The sequence below is a fragment of the Geotrypetes seraphini genome, chromosome 4 (assembly GCF_902459505.1).
Source record: "Geotrypetes seraphini chromosome 4, aGeoSer1.1, whole genome shotgun sequence".
Lineage (NCBI taxonomy): Eukaryota > Metazoa > Chordata > Amphibia > Gymnophiona > Dermophiidae > Geotrypetes > Geotrypetes seraphini.
Window position 1 is genome coordinate 159,366,278 of NC_047087.1, and position 15,335 is coordinate 159,381,612.

The following is a 15,335-nucleotide window of genomic DNA, read 5'->3' on the forward strand; positions in this document are numbered from 1 at the left end:
AGTTTGGCCAGGGGTACTCGGTTGGTATTTGTTAGGTTTAGGGGGGTACTATGCTTGAAAAGGTTGAGAAACACTGGCCTAAACCACATATAATCTAAAGTTTTGGCCAAAGTTTTGCCCAAAGGAGAGCCCTAAGCAACTTCTTAATCACACTCCTTTGTTCATGTGACTGCACTGATGCACTCCCTCTGGTGCACATGCCTCCATGCAATTGTGCTGCCCTTCATCTTCACCCTCGTGCCCTGATAACATCACTGGTGGATGGAGCCAGCTCAGTCCCGGCAACAGTGGAAGCAATGAAAACAGATGAATGGAGGCATATTTATGGCAGAAAATGTAGAAATCTTTCCCAAATAGATGGAACTTCAGGTTTCTCTCTCCCTCTCCGGTGTGCTTCCCCTGCTCTTCACCCTTGTGCCCTCATGACATCACTGATGGGTGGGACCAGCTCAGTTCTGGTAGCAGTAGAAGCAAGGAAAACAGCTGAAGAGAGGCAAAATAATGGTAGAAAACAGAAATCTTTCCCAAATAGATGGCACTTCAGGTTTCTCTTTCCCTCTCCAGCTCCTTTTACTAACAAGTTAAACACAGAAACCTAGAAAACTGAAGGGAGATAAAGACCATATGGCTTATTTAGTCTGCCTAACCATGCCATCTACTATCCTCTCCTTTACCTTAGAGATACAACGTACTTGTCTCAAGCTTTTTTAAGTTCAGATATACTTCAGAGCGATGGAGGACCCAGGATCCCAGAGGTACTTTCCGGTATACTGCACAGAGTGTAATATGTATGACTACCTCCCCTTGGGAAGGCGGGAGTACATATGCAGTCGGTGTCAGGAACTGGAAAGCCTGAGGATGGAGGTCGGCAGATTGAGGGTCAGGGTCCAGGAACTGGAGGGACTGGAGGGACTGCGCAACACAGAGGAGAGAAGCTGGTCAACCGAGGACACAGACGGAGCAGGCCCCATTATGGATCAGGTGAGGGACCTCGAGAGATTCATCGAGGAGGCCTATAGAAGGAAGGTGGAGGAACAGGACCAGCAGCTGCACAGACGGATGTCGGCAGACGAGACCCAGGATCCACAAGGTGACACCGGGGAAGGACCTAGCGGAGGAACCACGCAAGAGGAGGAGACCGTGACTCACCGGGACCCCGAGGGAGAGACACCGCACTACACCAAGGACACGGACCTGAGACAGAAGAGGTTGCTGAGGAAAGGGAAGTCTGCTATTGTGGTGGGAGACTCGATCTTGAGAGAGGTAGCTAGTCACGTAGCTGGAGGAAGGGAGGACCGGCTAGTGACTTGTCTCCCGGGGGCCAAGACACGAGACGTCACTGATAGGATCGAGAGGATCCTGGACGGAGCAGAGACAGAGGAGATTGCGGTGATAATCCACGTCGGAACGAATGATGTGAGCCGGAGGAACTTCAGCATGGCCACACTGCCTGACCAGTTCAGGGTCTTGGGACGAAAGCTGAAGCGGAGTACCCGGAGGATAGCATTCTCAGAGATCCTGCCTGTACCGAGAGCAGATGCAAAGAGGCAGGCAGACCTCCAGGCTGTGAATGCATGGTTGAGGAGATGGTGCCAGGAGGAGGGCTTCCACTTTGTGAGGAACTGGACGTCCTTCTGGGGAAAGAGTAAGCTCTACCGGCGGGACGGCCTGCACCTGAGCACAGCGGGAACTAGACTACTGGCAGCCAATGTGAGGAAGGAGATCGAGAGGGCTTTAAACTGAGGAGAGGGGGAAAGCCGACAGCTGATCTGATGTTGACGCTTCGGACAACAGTATCCAGAACAGATGCTGAACGGGCTGACTGCAAGGAGGAAGTAGAGAGACCGGTGGATCTTATGATCAGACAGCGAGGGAAACATCAGGTAAGGGAAGCTTGCTGGGAGGAGACTAAGGGGCATGGAGACACAAGGGGACTGGGTGGCACGAGGGCAAAAGCTGAGGGCAATATAGAGGTGCCACAAGGCGAGGGGGATCAAATGGATGATAGCCCAGGAGGGGGCCGGTAGGGCTAGAAAACCCAGAGGAAAAGCGGGGAAGTGGGGTGGCGGGAATGTGGGGAAACCGAAAGCTACGAGGGTAAAGGCTGAGGGCAAAGCAGAAGCACAGGGAACAGGAGAACTGCCCGAAATTCAAGGGGAGGCGGCCCAGGTAAATACAGAGGTGGAGGAAAAACGACGGGACCTACGGTGCTTATACGCAAATGCAAGAAGCCTCATGGCCAAGATGGGTGAACTAGAGGTCGTGGCCAAGGGGGGAGGACCTGGATATAATTGGAATTACAGAAACATGGTGGACAGAGGAGAATCAATGGGATGTGGCGCTGCCGGGGTACAAGCTCTACAGGAGGGACAGGACCCACAGGAAGGGGGGAGGCATAGCACTATATATAAAGGACTCTATCTACTCAGTCAGGATGGATATGGCAACGAAGGCAGAGGGGCTGGAATCACTATGGGTCAAATTGCCGGGAAACAAGGGAGCAGGCATAAAACTGGGGCTGTACTATCGCCCACCTGGTACGCCGGAAGGAGTCGGACACGACTTGGAAGCTGAACTGAGACAAGAATGCAGGACTGGAAGTGTAACAGTGATGGGGGACTTCAACTACCCGGGAATTGACTGGAGTACGGGTCACTCCAACTGCGCTAGGGAAACGGGATTTGTAGAAGCTGTGAGGGACTGCTTCATGGAGCAACTAGTCAGGGAACCGACGCGAGGGAGTGCTACTCTTGACCTCATCCTAAACGGATTAGGGGGGCCTGCAAGAGGGGTAGAAGTGGGAGGACCACTAGGCAACAGTGACCACAATGCGATCAGATTCACATTAGAAAGGGGGACACCCACAGTAAGGAGGACCGCAACAACTGCGCTCAACTTCAGGAAAGGGAACTATGCTGCTATGAGGGAAAGGGTGGGGAGGAAGCTCAGAAACATCCTTAGGATGGAGACTGTAGGAAGCGCCTGGACCCTATTCAGGGACACCCTGCAGGAAGCACAAAGAATGTACGTCCCCAGTTTCAGGAAAGGCGGCAAGAACAAGCGATCAAAGGACCCGGTTTGGATCTCAACAGAAGCAAAGAGGGCAATAAATGACAAAAAAGTATCCTTCCGGAGATGGAAAAAGGACCCAACGGAGGAAAATCACCAGGCGCACAGGAAATGCCAAAAGGAATGCCACCGGGAGGTTAGAAAAGCAAAAGGGAACTACGAAGAGGGGCTGGCCAGGGAGGCGAAGAACTTCAAGGCATTCTTCAGTTACGTAAAGGGGAAGCGACCAGCGAGAGAGGAGGTAGGGCCGTTGGACGATGGGGATAGGAAGGGAGTGATTAAGGAGGATAAAGAGGTAGCTGAGAGGTTGAACACGTTCTTCTCGTCGGTTTTCACGAGAGAAGACACATCTAACATACCGGATTCAGAGGAGCTCATAAGTGGGGAACAGGCTGAAAAATTGGAACACATAGAGGTAAGTAAGGAGGATGTCCTCAAACAGATAGACAGGTTAAAATGCGGCAAATCGCCGGGCCCAGACGGGATCCACCCAAGGGTTCTGAAGGAACTAAAACAAGAAATAGCGGGCACAATCCAGCATGTTTGCAACCTATCCTTGAAAACTGGAGAGGTACCAGAGGACTAGAAACTGGCGAATGTCACACCTATCTTCAAGAAGGGATTGAGGGGTGACCCCGGGAACTACAGGCCGGTGAGCCTGACTTCAATTATAGGGAAGATGGTGGAAGCTATGATCAAGGATGGTATTTGCGAGCACATCGAGAGAAATGGCCTACTGAGAACAAGCCAGCACGGATTCTGTAAGGGAAGGTCATGCTTAACGAACCTTTTGTACTTCTTTGAGGGAATAAGCAGTCGGGTGGACAATGGGGAACCCATAGACATCATTTACCTCGATTTTCAAAAGGCTTTCGACAAGGTGCCACATGAAAGGCTGCTTAGGAAGCTGTGGAACCACGGGGTGGGAGGGGATGTGCACAGATGGATTAAGCACTGGTTGTCGGGTAGACTGTAGAGGGTCGGAGTAAAGGGACAATATTCTGACTGGCGGGGAGTCACGAGCGGTGTGCCACAGGGATCGGTGCTGGGGCCGTTACTCTTCAACATATTTATCAATGACCTGGAAAAGGAGGCAAAGTGCGAGGTTATAAAATTTGCAGACGATACCAAACTGTGCGGCAGAGTTAGATCCAGGGAGGAGTGTGAGGACCTGCAAAGGGACCTGGACTAGCTGGAAGACTGGGCAAACAAATGGCAAATGCGCTTTAACGTGGAAAAATGCAAGGTCATGCATATAGGGAAAAAGAACCCGTTGTTCAACTACAAATTGGGGGGGGGCATTGCTGGGAGACAGCAGTCTAGAAAGAGACTTGGGTGTGCTGGTGGATGCATCACTGAAGCCATCTGCGCAGTGCGCAGCAGCCTCGAAAAAAGCCAACAGGATGCTGGGCATCATAAAGAGGGGCATAACAACCAGGACGCGGGAAGTCATCATGCCATTGTATCGAGCGATGGTGCGTCCACATCTGGAATACTGCATTCAATATTGGTCGCCGTACCTCAAGAAGGACATGGCAGTACTTGAGAGAGTCCAAAGGAGAGCAACGAAACTGGTAAGAGGGCTGGAACACTGCCCATACGCCGAGAGGTTGGATAGGCTGGGGCTCTTCTCTCTGGAAAAAAGGAGGCTCAGGGGAGATATGATAGAGACCTTCAGGATCATGAGGGGCATAGAGAGGGTGGATAGGGACAGATTCTTCAGGCTGAAGGGGACAACAGGTACGAGGGGGCATTCGGAGAAACTGAAGGGAGATAGGTTCAAAACAAATGCAAGGAAGTTTTTTTTCACCCAAAGGGTCGTGGACACCTGGAATGCGCTACCGGAGGAAGTGATCAGGCAGAGTACGGTACAGGGATTCAAACAGGGATTGGACGGATTCCTGAGGGATAAAGGGATCGTGGAATACTGAGAGAGGTGCTGGGATGTAACACAGGTATAGAAAGCTAACCAGGTAATAAGTATAGAAACCCAACCAGGTCGTGCATGTGCAAGACCGGAGGGTTAGGACTTCGATGGGAAGATAGGACTCAATGGGAAACCAAGGTGGCAAGGGGGCCCCTTCTGGTGATTCAGACAGGTCGTGACCTGTTTGGGCCGCCGCGGGAGCGGACTGCTGGGCAGGATGGACCTATGGTCTGACCCGGCGGAGGCACTGCTTATGTTCTTATGTTCTTTTTGGCCCCGGTTCTATAAAGGGTGCCTAAATCCCGCCTAACGCTGAACGGCATTTAGGCATCCAAACTAAGTGGGGTTTTTTTTTGTTTTTTTTTTAGTTCAATCATCTTTATTAGCATTTAAATAGATACATACATCTATAGGCACGAATAACATTATCCATGACAGTGACAACGAAATGCATGTGGACTGACATCCATGCCTCAGTGTATAATCATAACAATAATGATGCAACAGGAACAAAAAACAAAACCAGAACTAATAGAACTGGTCAGACGTGGTAGTGAATTAAACAATATAAATCAAAATATAATGCTGAATAGCTAAACACAAAGGATAGCTTGGCGAGTGAGAATCAGCATAGTAGCAAAACAAACATAGCATCACAGTAGCTACAGCTATGGTGTCATTGATAAGGATGAAAACATTAGGGTCTTAATACTGGTGGGATTGTTAGGTCCACAGGGGCCACAGCAGCTCATGACTCACATCCCATACTCCGTAAATGTAAGAAGTGGTGCCCACATTTTTTCAAATCTAGATAGAAATCCCCTCCGAGTAGCTGCCACTCTTTCATATTTGGCGTAGAGGCATACAGTGTTCCACCATTCATTATGTGATACATGAGAAAAGTCTTTCCAGTTAGTAAATATGATGCGAAGTGCAACTAACAGGAGAAATTGAAGTAACGGGACTTTATCAAGGGGGATTGACATATATGAGCCAGTTAGACTAATGAGCAATGACGAATAGGACAATTGATCCTTAATCTCCAGAAAAGAACAGATTTGTGTCCACACCGAATGCCAATAATCTTGTAATAGAGGACAATCATAAATCATATTTTGTAATGACCCAATGGAGAGTTTGCAGGACCAGCAAAGACCATTGATCTTCTCTTTTTGTATTTTCGATAGTTTGCTTGGTGTCCAAAAAGCTCGATAAACCAAAAAGAAAAAGGACTGGTATAATGTTGCCGAGCTGGTTAATTTATAAAGCATAGTCCACATTTGGTTCCAATCTGTTTCTACTAAGGGCATTCCCAATTCCTCTTGCCATTTAGTTTGAGTAGAGTGTTGGGGAGACAATCTGCACGATTGGATTAGTTTGTACCAATTAGAAGCTTCCTTTTCTTAAAGGTAAATGTTAAACAATAACTCAAGAGGTCAGGTTCTACCCATTTGTTTGTCTGTATTCTTATGTATAGTGTCACGGAAGGCATGTTTGAGTTGCAACCATTGAAAAAATGTAGATGGGGGAAGACAATAACGAGTTCTTTGGATACCATATGGTATCCAATTGCTTCCATCATATAATTGACCTAATGACTGTATACCTGCCGATTTCCACTTTTTCCAATTTACCGTAGAATGCTGAATTTGTATAGTAGGATTATTCCAAATTGAAATATGTAGTGACTCATTCCATTTATGAGGTAATAGTTTATCCACAGTATGAATAGCAGCCATAGCGGCCTCCAACACATAATCTTTATGTGTCATAAAACCGGAAGATGAAATGAAGGCTAAAGATGACAGCGATGACCATCCATATGTCTCTACATCCAGTGTTATCCAAATATTATCAGAAGCCCTGTTAGTATCGTGTAAAATCCATTTAGCTCCTTGTCTGAGTAAAAAGGCATAGTGATAGTCCAAAAAGCTAGGGAAATTAGTGTCACCCTCACATTTGGGTAATTTTAATCTGTTTAGCGCTATTCTAGGGGTCTTATTATTCCAAATAAATTTGGTTAGTAATTGGTCTACTCTTTTATAAAAGGATGGGGGAAATAAAACCGGTAGCATATTGAGGGGGTATAAAATTTTTGGAGTTATCATCATTTTAATAGTTTCCATCCGTCCCCACCAGGTTAAATTTAAGGTACTCCATCTAGCAGTTAGTGTATTTATCATGAGCATAATATCATCTGTTGCAAATTTTATTGTATCCTTTATTGTGGCTCCAAAGTGTATACCCAGATACTTAAGCTTCGTTTGAGTCCATTGAAAGTTATAATCCGCAATGTTATGTTTCAAGATGTGTTTATTTAGAGGAAGTAATTCTGTTTTAGAAGTATTGAGCTTGTATCCAGAATATTGGGAATAAGTCTTAATCAGTTGTAATAAAGTTGGCAATGAAGTAGGATCAGTATATAGTAGCACGTCATCTGCATATGCAGAAAGTTTAAGCTCAACTGATCCATAGCGATCGCCTGCTATTTCGGGAGATTGATGTATATAGATGAGAAGAGGCTCTAGTGCCAAATTGAATAATAAGGGGAATAGTGGACATCCCTGTCGGGTACCACAGGTGGGATAGAACATTTCCGATATTAATCCATTGATTCTAACAGTAGTAGAAGGCCTAGTGTACAACAATCGGACCATTGATATGAATCTGTCAGAAAACCCAAACCAAGACATTGCCTGAAATAGAAATTCCCACTCAACGCGATCGAATGCTTTTTCAGCAACTAACGCTAATGCCAAGTAAGGATGAGATGAATGTTGGGCAATTTGGATAATTGAGGTGAACAGTCTGGTATTATCGCTGGCAAGCCTACCTTGCATAAAACCATTCTGTTCTTTACCTATCAATATAGGTAATACTTTTTGAATTCTGTTAGCCAATTTCTTAGCATAAATTTTCGCGTCTACATTAATTAGGGATAAAGGTCTGTAATTCTGTATTTTCAACGGATCCTTACCCGGCTTAGGTAGAACGATTATGGATGCTTCGGTAAATGTTCCTCTAATGTCCTCTGTGGTAGAAAAATATTGAAACAGTTGACATAATTGAGGAGCTAAAATATCTTGAAATGTAGAATAGAATTCAACCGTGTATCCATCCGGACCCGGGGATTTTTTCTTAGCCATTAATGTCAAAGACGCTATAATGTCAGGGACCGTAATCTCTTCTTCTAGAGGTATGTTATCTTCTAATTTTAGTTGTGGTCTTTGAAATAGTGGCTTTAAAAATTCTTTCGAATCAGATTGTGTCAATTCTGTTGAATATAACGATTCATAAAACACTTTAAAATGTTGGATAATACCTTTTGGTTCAATATGCTTATTACCAGATTCATCTAAAATAGCATAGATATAAGATTTCTCCTCACGCATCTTCAAATATTGAGCTAATAGATGTCCGCTTCTAATTATTTGAACTATGATAGGATGAAGGAGGCCGAACTTGAGTGCTGTCGTGGGGCAGGGGGGGCGCCAATGCCGCTAAGTGCCGTCACGGAGGGGGGACGCCGATGCTGCTCAGTGCTGTCGCAGGGGGGGGGGACCTTGCCGATCTTGTTGCCAAAATCGGAAAGGTGAGGGAGAAAGATGGGCTTATGGTGGATGGAGAGATTGAGAAAAGGGGACAGATGATGGAAGTGGAGAGAAGGGGGAGAGAGAAGAGGGCAGATGATGGAAGTGGGGGAAAGAAAGAGAAGGGGCAGATGATGGAAGTGGGGAGAAGGGGCAGATGATGGAAGTGGGGAGAGAGAAGAGGGCAGATGATGGAAGGAGGGTGCAGAGAGAGAAGAGGCAGATGATGGAAGTGGAGAGAAAGGGGAGAGAGAGGAGGGCAGATGATGGATGTGGGGGAAAGAGAGAGAAGGGGCAGATGATGGAAGTGGAAAGAAGGGGGAGAGAGAAGAGGGCAGATGATGGAAGTGGAGGGGAAAGAGAGAGAAGGGACAGATGATGGAAGTGGGGAGAAGTGGCAGATGATAGAAGTGGAGAGAGAGAAGAGGGCAGATGATGGAAGTGGGGGAAAGAAAGAAGGGGCAGATGATGGAAGTGGAGAGAAGGGAGAGAGAAGACGGCAGAGGATGGAAGGAGGGGATAAATAAAAGGAGGGCACATGATGGGGAAAAAGGATTGAGTTAGGGAAATACTGGAGGGGGTGAGGGAAAGAGGTGGCGAGCTGTAGATAGTAAAAAAGGAAATTGATGAGAGGGTAATAAGAACGTAATCTAGATGGATGCAGAAAATAAATTGAAAAGGAAAATGAGGGAAGAAAGGGATTGCAGAAGAGAGGTGTGGGAGAGGGAAGGAGAGGAGAGAGATGCCAGACCAATGGGGGTGAAAGGAGAGATGGAAAGGGGAGGCATACAGTTTCTGGAAGGGGCATAGAAGGAGAGAAGATGCCATATAGGGGCAGAGAGATGGCACACAGTGGATGGAAGGAAGAGAGTAACAAGCAGAAACCAGAGAAGACAAAGGTAGAACAAAATTTTTTTTATTTATTTGTTGCTTTAGGAGACATGTGTCACTGTTTCTGTGGTATTGCATTGTATGCAGAGTCCAGCTTCTTGCTGGTTCAATTTAACCTTTGTCTATTTTATCCCCCCTTTTACAAAACTGTGGAGCATTTTTTAACGCCAGCCGTGGTGGTAGCAGCTCTAATGCTCAGAATTCTATGAGCGTCAGAGCTGTTACCACCGTGGCTAAAATCCACACTACAGTTTTGTAAAAGAGGGAGGGGTTAATTTGTAATGACATATTCAATACTAGGCGAAGGTATTTTCTGTGTTCTGTGTGGTTGAAAGACATGGTTTTCTGTTAGGATTGACGGTGTAGGATTGATCTGTACTAGTCTGGCTTGTTTATTTTTACAATGGGTGTATTGATGTTGTACTGCTCACTGCATATGTAAGATGCTGCCTTTTCCTAGGTATTCATGTATGACGTGGCTTGTTACTAAAAATCATGTTTTTCGTACAGATGGGGGGGGGGTGCCAAAAAATGATGGGCCCCGGGTGTCACATATGCTAGGTACGCCACTGGGGTAAGGCTTCAATATGGGTGTCCTTCAATTAATTTGCATAATGCTGAGTGACCTAGGGCATTCATCTCATGCCTACATTTTAGACGAATGAAAACCAGGTCTACTTTTCAGCATAGTTTGGGCTTCAGATAGACATGAGTACTATGGATGGAACTTAGCTCTCTGGGTTTTTATTTTTGCTTTATTAAGCTCAAAATACATTTAATAAGACACCACATAAACAGGGCACATCAAAACAGATATATTGCATGCAAAACATTCTATTTTTGTGGAGAAACAGCAATGATATTTACTAATTAGAAGAAAACATCCATTAACTGAAGCAGAGCGTATGAAAAAAACACAGCTTTAGGTTTCTTGCTAAAAAGCTACCCTTTTTTTCTGACTAAACAGTGCTCCAAGTAGCTCATTCTTGAAAGCAAAGAAAGCACTTGAAAAAAATATATAAATTGCATACATAACTTCATTTGCAAAAGCTTAAAAACAGATAAACAGATACAGACCTTAGCATGGCTTCTACTTCATTGCAAATGTAGGTGTGCAGATGCACAATGCTGACCTCATTATGAGATCATCAAGGTGCACCTGCAAGGTAGAATGCTACAATTAAAATATATGCTGGGGTTTGAACCTATGACCCCTAGAAAATGGGAACAGGGCTTTTACCTATTGAGCCAGAGCAGCATCCACTAATGTCTTTCTTCCTCATATCTGATATGATAGTTTAGGGATCTGCTAAGCCAGTGGTTCCCAACCCTGTCCTGGAGGAACACCAGGCCAATTGGGTTTTCAGGCTAGCCCTAATGAATATGCATGAAGCAAATTTGCATGCCTATCACTTCCATCATATGCAAATCTCTCTCATGCATATTCATTAGGGCTAGCCTGAAAACCCGATTGGCCTGGTGTTCCTCCAGGACAGGGTTGGGAATCACTGTGCTAAGCTATGGTCTTCTCAGGTATTTTCACCTTCACATGGCTAGGATCACTAAGCTCTCATGGTAGGAACCCCCTAGCTGAAAGGAAGCAGCTGTAGTTCAATGGGTAAAAGCCCTGTGCTTATCTTCCAGAGGTCGTGGGTTCAAATCCCAGCACATATTTTAATTGTGGCATTCTACCTTGCAGGTGCACCTTGATGATCCCACAATGAGATCAGCATTGTGCATCTGCACACCTCCATTTGCAATGAAGTAGAAGCCATGCTCCATGTGTCTGAGAGATCGTGATTAAAACGGACTTGGTAGGTGCGTGATATAAGGAAACCTTGAAACCAGTTCAGTACCTCTCCTCTGATTCCGATTGCATCTAGGCATTGTAACAGTTTTCCATGGTCCAAAAAATCAAAGGCAGAACTCATGTCAAATTGCATGATTAGGGCGTTGAAGCCCTTACTGAACAAGTAACGCAAATTGTCCAGAATGGCCGCAATTACTGTTTCAGTGCTAAATAGAGGCCTAAAACCAGATTGAGTTTCGTGCAGAAGAGAGAATTGGTCGAGATATTCCATTAGTTGGGTGTGTACCAATCCTTCCATGATTTTTACCATAAATGGAATAGATGCTACTGGTCTATAGTTGGTTATTGATGTTGCTGATTCTTTACAATTTTTTGGGATTGGTGTTATTATAATATGACCATTATTGGTGAGGAATTTTCTATTGTTTAGGTTATTGGTTAGATAATTCAATAAGGATAATTTAAAGCCTAGTGGAGCTGCTTTCATAATCTCTGGGGGACATGAGTCCAGGACACAGTATGATTTAGAGTAGAGAATGACACGGTGGCGGTTTACCCGCGGCTACTGCGTTTAGCCGCGGGTAACCCGCCAAAAACGGGGAATGAAAATTAGCAGCCTCTGCGGGGACAGGGACAAGGCCATCACCGCCCCGTGGAGCGGTGAATGGTCTTGTCACCACAGTGAGGCATAAAGGATCGTGCAGTCCCTGCAGCCCCCACCTGCCCACCCGCACGTCGGCTCGATCGTTTAACCAGCTTCCTCTTTCCACCTCACCTTAGTTTGCCGGCTTTCTTTTTCGGCGACCGGAATGCTTTCAAAAGAGCCGCGCACGCGCGGCTGCTCAGTATTCAATCTTCTGCTCTGACCCAACCGGAAACAGGAAGTTGCAGCAGAGCAGAAGATTGAACTTTGAGCATCCGCGCGTGCGTGGCTCTTTGAAAGCATGCCGGTCGCCGAAAAAGAAAACCGGCAAACTAAGGAGAGCTGGAGAGCAGTAGCGTACCAAGGGGGGGGGGCGGGAGGGGCGAAAAAGGTAATGGCGCCAGGCCTTGGAGCAACGAGGCAGACCGCTTCTCCCCCCTCCCAGCCGAACCCCCGCTGATCCTCCTATCTCCCCCCCCCCCAAGTGAACCTTTCCGCACTCCCAGCAAAAGCAGCAAACCTCCCTCCAGTAGCGTCGGCTTTCTCCTCCCTCTGCCGCATCACTGATGACGTCATCAGTGACACGGCAGAGGGAGGAGAAAGCTGCGAAGGAGGTTTGCTGCTCTCGCTGGGAGGGTCGGAAAGGTTCACAGGGGGTGGGGAGAGATAGGAGGGTCAGCGGGGGTTCAGCTGGGAGGGGGGAGAAGTGGTCTGCCTCGGTGCTCCATTACCTTCTTCGGGCAGCAGCAGCATTTACAATTCGCTGCTGTTGCCGGCTTCAGGCCTTGTTCTCTGCCGGGTCCTGCCTACTTCCTGTTTTCATGAAGAAAGGACCCGACAGAGAGGAAGGCCTGAAGCGGGCAACAGCAGTGAATTGTGAATGCTGTTGCTGCCCGATGAAAATCAGGACATCGGGGAAGGAGCAGGGAGAAATCGGCTGCTGGCTTGGGGGTGAGGGTAGGGAAAGAATCGTGGAAGTGGAGAAATTGGCACGATGGCTTTGTGGGGGCTAGGGGGAGAGAGAAAGAAAAGAAAAAATAAAGAGGGGGGGCCAGGGGGAGAGAGAAAGAAAGGCAGAAAGAAAGAAAGAAGGGGACCAAGGGGAGAGAGAAAGAAAGGCAGAAATAAAGAGGGGGTCAAGAGGGAGAGAAAGAAAGGCAGAAATAAAGAGGGAGGCCAGGGGAAGAGAGAAAGAAAGGCAGAAATAAAGAGGGGGGCCAGGGAAAGAGAGAAAGAAAGGCAGAAATAAAGAGGGGAGCCAGTGGGAGAGAGAAAGAAAGATGGGGGGGGGGCAGGAGAAGAAAGAAGAAGGATTAGAAGAAGGACCAGAGACTCATGAAATCACCAGACAAAAAGGTAGGAAAAATGATTTTATTTTCAACTTAGTGATCAAAATGTGTCCGTTTTGAGAATTTATATCTGCTGTCTATATTTTGCACTATGGCCCCCTTTTACTAAAACGCAATAGCGGTTTTTAGCGCAGGGAGCCTATGAACGTCGAGAGCAGCGTGGGGCATTCAGCGCAGCTCCCTGCGCTAAAAACCGCTATCGCAGTTTAGTAAAAAGGGAGGGGGAATATTTGTCTATTTTTGTATAGTTGTTACTGAGGTGACATTGCATAAAGTCATCTGCCTTGACCTCTTTGAAAACCCGAGGAATATAAATGATAATTAACATTTTCTCTGCGTACAGCGTGCTTTGTGTTTTTAAAATTTTATTGTTGGTAGATCATTTTGACTTGGCCACAAAGGTAAGGGGGAGGGAGGGAGGGGAGCTGCTGAAAGACATCTAGTAATCCTTGCAGGCTTGACTGTGCAGGAAATTATTTTTGTAAAATCATGTTTTGTTATGTGACTGGCATTATCTAGACTTTAATTTCTATGAATGAATAGAATGAAAATGATATAAAATTACTTGCTTGCGGGGACCGCGTGTTCCGGCTCACACAAGGAAGGAGGGGGTGAAAGGGAAAAAGTTTCTCTTCCTTGGAAATAGATTCTGAAGTGACCTCATCAAAGAAGACCAGCACCAAATGTACAAGAAATCCCTTAAACAATGTCAAAAGAGCCCAAAATAGAAAACTGCTACTGCCTTGATACTCCATTATTGAAGGAATCAACTTGAAATCACAGAAGAGACAGGAAAAGGTTAAATGCCTCATGGAATCCTCAGGTACAAAACACAAACCAAATTGTGAATGAAATCAGAGCAGACGGTAAGAATTATAAAATTGATGTCATTATCCATCTGGAAAAAAAGGCGTACTAGAAATAATGCCTCAGCAATACAATTTTCAGAAGTTCTATTTGCTCATGGTAAGGGAGAAGAGAGACTGCAAGTGATGGTGGGGGGACTGATAGAAGATATGAAAGAAGGGTGGTAGAAAGGAACAGATGGTAAAGGAGAGAGGGAAGGGTGGTGGTGGAAAGGAATAGAACAGACATTGAAAGAGGGTAGAGAGGAACAGACCCTGAAAGGAAATGTGGAAGGCAGAGTGGGGAGAAGACGCTGGAAGGGAAGAAGACAGATGCCAGACTATGGGGGAGCGGAGGGAAGAAGATGGGTGCTAGACGGGGACGGTGATGGGGCGGTGAATGGGATGGCAGTGGCGGTGACGGGGTGGTGAAGGGAACGGCGGTGATGGGGCGGTGCAGAGGATGGTGGGCCGGGGACGGTGCAGTGACGGGGACAGATTTTTTCCCCGTGTCATTCTCTAATTTAGAGCATTTGTTATATAATTTGATGTAGTTATTCCAATCTGAATTGTGGAAGGAACTCCAGATCATGTCCGCTGGTATTTCATTTCTTGGTATATCAATTGATTGATGTTCGTATGCAGCAGTAATTGTCGAGTAGTTATTTCTTAGGTTTTTGATTTTTGAGTCAAAATGTTGTGCTAGTTTATTTGCTGAGGGTAGTTTGGTATTATGCATGGGTTGAGTGTGGCGTGTGGTGTCGAATAAATTTGTAACTATGTTGAACAGTTCTTTTGTGTTGGCTCCTTTTGAGCTAGTATTAGATGAGTTAATTTTGGATGAGTAAAAAGTTTTACATTTTTCTTTTATCTGTTCTTTGTAGAGTTTTATGTTGGATGTCCAGATGTTTCAGTCTGACAGTTTTTCCGTTTTTTTCCAGATTCTTTCTAATCGTCTTACTGATTGTTCCATTGTTAGGAGTTCGATGTCAAACCATTTGTTGTATTTGTTTGAGCAGCTTTTGCTCTTTCGTATAGGGGCAATGTTATCTAAGATGGACGTGCTAGTTTTCATCCAGTGAGCATTGAAGTCAACTCCTTCCTCTTCTATCTTTGCTTGTAAATCATATTGTGACCAATATTCCTCTGGATTGATATGGCCCCTTGGGGGTGTGTCTTAGATTTTAGATGGATCCAAATTAGATTGAAAT